The sequence below is a fragment of the Oncorhynchus mykiss genome, chromosome 3, assembly GCF_057628025.1.
Source record: "Oncorhynchus mykiss isolate SJ-2025 chromosome 3, ASM5762802v1, whole genome shotgun sequence".
Taxonomy (NCBI): domain Eukaryota; kingdom Metazoa; phylum Chordata; class Actinopteri; order Salmoniformes; family Salmonidae; genus Oncorhynchus; species Oncorhynchus mykiss.
Genome location: NC_143024.1, coordinates 5,986,786 through 5,992,141, shown reverse-complemented (window position 1 = coordinate 5,992,141; position 5,356 = coordinate 5,986,786). Strand labels below are relative to the sequence as shown.

The following is a 5,356-nucleotide window of genomic DNA, read 5'->3' as shown; positions in this document are numbered from 1 at the left end:
GACATGATCAGTCCAATCAAAGCTACAGTACATATAACGTGATTTGACGTAATTTTATCCGCGGCCAATGACCTTGAGCCTTCTTGGATGGGCACCCTCTACGGCAGCAGCCGAAAGGGCTAGAATGTTCAATGTCTCCTCTTAACACTTGGCAGTGATGTAAAAATCTCCATGAGTGACAGAACACTGAGCCAATCACGGCGCAGCCCTCCGTATTTTCTGCTGGCTCGCCCCACCACCACCACCACAGAGAGCACTGAGCTAGGCTGAAACACCTGCCTTTAGGAACTGCTGTACTCAACAACAACAAAAGAAAGAGACCATGTTTGTACGCTGCTTTATTAACTCAATGATGATATATTGTTTTTTGTACATCGTTTGCAAACTGATATGTGACACGCATTAACGTCAAAATAACAGGCAAAACAGGCAAGTCCCCCCCCCCCCGCTTAAACACCTGAATGACAGGTCACCACTGAAAGTAAGTAAAAGTAGAAATAATTTCAAATTCTTCATATTAAGACAACCAGATGGTGCCATTGTCATGTTTTGTATTTTATTTACAAAAAAAGCCAGGGACATATTGCATCACGCCATCATTTACAAATTAAGCGTTTGTGTTTAGTGAGTGTGCCAGATCAGAGGCAGTAGGGAGGGACCAGGGATGTTCTCTGTTTAGTGAGTCCTCCAGATCAGAGGCAGTAGGGATGGACCAGGGATGTTCTCTGTTTAGTGAGTGTGCCAGATCAGAGGCAGTAGTGATGACCAGGGATGTTCTCTGTTTAGTGAGTCCTCCAGATCAGAGGCAGTAGGGATGGACCAGGGATGTTCTCTGTTTAGTGAGTGTGCCAGATCAGAGGCAGTAGGGATGGACCAGGGATGTTCTCTGTTTAGTGAGTCCTCCAGATCAGAGGCAGTAGGGAGGGACAAGGGATGTTCTCTGTTTAGTGAGTCCTCCAGATCAGAGGCAGTAGGGAGGGACAAAGGATGTTCTCTGTTTAGTGAGTCCTCCAGATCAAAGGCAGTAGGGATGGACCAGGGATGTTCTCTGTTTAGTGAGTCCTCCAGATCAGAGGCAGTAGGGATGACCAGGGACGTTCTCTGTTTAGTGAGTCAGCCAGACCAGAGGCAGTAGGGATGACCAGGGATGTTCTCTGTTTAGTGAGTCCTCCAGATCAGAGGCAGTAGGGACGATCAGGGATGTTATCTTGATAAGCGCGTCAATTGGACCTGTCAAAATGAGAGAAAATTTATGGAGTCAAAATAACATTATTTTCTTTAGGAATGTAGTGAAGTAAAAGTTGTCAAAAATAGAAATAGTAAAGTACAGATACCACCCCCCAAAAAAAACTACTTAAGTAGTACTTTAAAGTATTTTTACTGAAGTCCTTGACACCACTGAGTGTATGACCACCACAGGCACCTACTTCAGAGACAAGTCTTGAGCAGTAGAAAACTAATTCACTTTAAAAATACACATACACACATCTTCAACGAGATGTGGATGAATCAACTTCAGGTCAAGAAACTGACATCCTTTATCATAAATCAGAAAAACTAGTCAGATTGTCGTTTGGCACGGGTATATGATATAGAAAAACACAATGGGATGCTTTACAATACAAAGGGTTGGAGTCAATTCCACCTCAATTCAGTTTAGTATAGTGTGGATGTAGCTAGGTTAAGGTGGTATAGTATAGATCTACCTAGGTTAAGGTGGTATAGTATAGTGTAGATGTACCTAGGTTAACGTGGTATAGTATAGTGTAGATGTACCTAGGTTAAGGTGGTATGGTATAGTGTAGATGTACCTAGGTTAACGTGGTATAGTATAGTGTAGATGTACCTAGGTTAAGGTGGTATGGTATAGTGTAGATGTACCTAGGTTAAGGTGGTATATTGTAGATGTACCTAGGTTAAGGTGGTATAGTGTAGATGTACCTAGGTTAAGGTGGTATAGTATAGTGTAGATGTACCTAGGTTAGGGTGGTATAGTGTAGATGTACCTAGGTTAAGGTGCTATAGTATAGTGCAGCTGTACCTAGTTTAACGTGGCATACGTCTCCCCAATCTGGCAATACAGGGTCATGGCGAAGGCCATTCCAAAGATCATCAAGACTGCGATGCCAAATGCAATCCCCAGGGTGATGAATGTACCCTTCGCGATGACTGACATCACCAACTTGGTACAAGGTCTCAAGTACACTTTGCGTTGTCCGTCTGCGAGTTTGCACTCCTGAGTGGTGTCACGGCAGTCACAAGAGGCGGGGACTGTTGAGCCCCAGTCTGAAGGTCCATGGATCAGTCCACAACATTTTGCCTGCTCTTCCAGTTTCTGCATGAACATCTGGAACAAAGACGACTGGTTCCTCAGCGGTAGCAGCTTTTCCGTCAACCATTCCTCAATCTTATTCACTCCGACAGCTCCCAGGATTCCAGCGATCACCAGGAGGATGAAGATGAGGAGCAGCCCGACAAAGAACAGCATGAGCATGACGCGGCTTTCCCTGATGGCACCAAAGCAGCCCAGGAAGCCAAGCACCGTGATGATGGTACCGACGGCTATCAGCAGGTTCAGCCCCGGTAACAACCCCCCAAACACAGGGTTCACTTTGAGGTAGATGGAGACTCCAAGGATGATGCATCCACTGATCCAGAACAGCAGGTTGAAAACAAAGAGGAAGTACTTGATACATTTGTTCACAGCCATCTTCTAAGCTTCCAACAGCCAGGCAAGACGTGACAGAGCAACTTGAAGATGTACAGTGTGTGAGAGTGAGTGTACCAGATCTGTCACCTATGTAAAAAAATATATATTAAAAAAATAACAACCCGAAGCTGTAGGTTTGGCTAGTGACTCCTCATTCCAGAAACCAACCGTTTTCTACTTAAAAAAAAACGTTATCTAAAAACTGACGCTGGCTCAGCCCTCTGCTAGACTACTTCAACAAAGTCTGAGCAGTGAGCTCTGCTTGAGGCTGTTAGATTAAATGCATGACTTCAGCTGTATCCTGTATGACATGCAAATACTTTTTTAGCATGCCCTGAAGACTTTCCTCATGCAAACGGATCAGGTTAATAATCATGACAAACCAGCCTCCACCTGAACAGTTTCTCTCTCCGTGCTGTGTCCCTCACCAGCCTCCACCTGAACAGTTTCTCTCCCCGTGCTGTGTCCCTCACCAGCCTCCACCTGAACAGTTTCTCTCTCCGTGCTGTGGCCATCACCAGCCTCCACCTGAACAGTTTCTCTCCCCGTGCTGTGGACCTCACCAGCCTCCACCTGAACAGTTTCTCTCTCCGTGCTGTGGCCATCACCAGCCTCCACCTGAACAGTTTCTCTCCCCGTGCTGTGGACCTCACCAGCCTCCACCTGAACAGTTTCTCTCCCCGTGCTGTGGCCCTCACCAGCCTCCACCTGAACAGTTTCTCTCCCCGTGCTGTGGCCCTCACCAGCCTCCACCTGAACAGTTTCTCTCCCCGTGCTGTGGCCCTCACCAGCCTCCACCTGAACAGTTTCTCTCCCCGTGCTGTGGACCTCACCAGCCTCCACCTGAACAGTTTCTCTCCCCGTGCTGTGGACCTCACCAGCCTCCACCTGAACAGTTTCTCTCCCCGTGCTGTGGACCTCACCAGCCTCCACCTGAACAGTTTCTCTCCCCGTGCTGTGGACCTCACCAGCCTCCACCTGAACAGTTTCTCTCCCCGTGCTGTGGACCTCACCAGCCTCCACCTGAACAGTTTCTCTCCCCGTGCTGTGGACCTCACCAGCCTCCACCTGAACAGTTTCTCTCCCCGTGCTGTGGACCTCACCAGCCTCCACCTGAACAGTTTCTCTCCCCGTGCTGTGGACCTCACCAGCCTCCACCTGAACAGTTTCTCTCCCCGTGCTGTGGACCTCACCAGCCTCCACCTGAACAGTTTCTCTCCCCGTGCTGTGGACCTCACCAGCCTCCACCTGAACAGTTTCTCTCCCCGTGCTGTGGCCCTCACCAGCCTCCACCTGAACAGTTTCTCTCCCCGTGCTGTGGCCCTCACCAGCCTCCACCTGAACAGTTTCTCTCCCCGTGCTGTGGCCCTCACCAGCCTCCACATGAACAGTTTCTCTCCCCATATGCTGTGGCCCTCACCAGCCTCCACCAGATCCACAGAGACTAAAGGACTATGTACTCTATGCTGCACACTGTATCAAGACTGGAGATCACTCTGTCATGCTGATTGTTCGAATAAATGACTGGAAGCTTCAAAAGGAGGGTGGTGCTTGGAATCATTGTTCTTCCTCTGACGACCATGGTTACCTGCAAGGAAACAAGTGCTGACATCATTGCTTTGCACAAAAAGTGCTTCACATGCAAGGGTATTGCTGCCAGTAAGATTGCACCTAAATCAACCATTTATCGGATCATCAAGAACTTCAAGAAGAGCGGTTCAATTGTTGTGAAGAAGGCTTCAGGGCGTCCAAGAAAGTCCAGCAAGCGCCAGGACTGTCTCCTAAAGTTGATTCAGCTGCGGGATCGGGGCACCACCAGTACAGAGCTTGCTCAGGAATGGCAGCAGGCAGGTGTGAGTGCATCTGCACGCACAGTGAGGCGAAGACTTTTGGAGGATGGCCTGGTGTCAAGAAGGGCAGCAAAGAAGCCACTTCTCTCCAGGAAAAACATCAGGGACAGACTGATATTCTGCAAAAGGTACAGGGATTGGACTGCTGCGGACTGGGGTAAAGTCATTTTCTCTGATGAATCCCCTTTCCGATTGTTTGGGGCATCCGGAAAAAGCTTGTCCAGAGAAGACAAGGTGAGCGCTACCATCAGTCCTGTGTCATGCCAACAGTAAACTATCATGAGACCATTCATGTGTGGGGTTGCTTCTCAGCCAAGGGAGTGGGCTCACTCACAATTTTGCCTAAGAACACAGCCATGAATAAAGAATGGTACCAACACATCCTCCGAGAGCAACTTCTCCCAACCACCCAGGAACAGTTTGGTGATGAACAATGCCTTTTCCAACATGATGGAGCTCCTTGCCGCAAGGCAAACGTGATAACTAAGTGGCTCGGGGAACAAAACATTGATATTATGGGGGCATGGCCAGGAAACTCCCCAGACCTTAATCCCATTGAGAACTTGTGGTCAATCCTCAAGAGGCAAACAAAAACCCACAAATTCTGACAAACTCCAAGCATTGATTATACAAGAATGGGCTGCCATCAGTCAGGATGTGGCCCAGAAGTTAATTGACAGCATGCCAGGGCGGATTGCAGAGGTCTTGAAAAAGAAGGGTCAACACTGCAAATATTGACTCTAAGCATCAACTTCATGTAATTGTCAATAAAAGCCTTTGACACTTTGACACTTAT

The 5,356-nt window shown here is 48.0% G+C and overlaps 1 pseudogene across 1 annotated transcript; it reads right to left on the bottom strand.

The window, feature by feature from the left end:
• Positions 1-324: 324 nt before the first annotated feature.
• On the bottom strand, positions 325-2,959 carry LOC149984281 (tetraspanin-8 pseudogene; annotated as a pseudogene). Its single transcript, XR_016494944.1, has 2 exons — positions 2,042-2,959; positions 325-1,230 (listed from the first exon to the last, which is right to left on the bottom strand). The product of XR_016494944.1 is annotated as a tetraspanin-8 pseudogene (transcript).
• Positions 2,960-5,356: the final 2,397 nt, after the last annotated feature.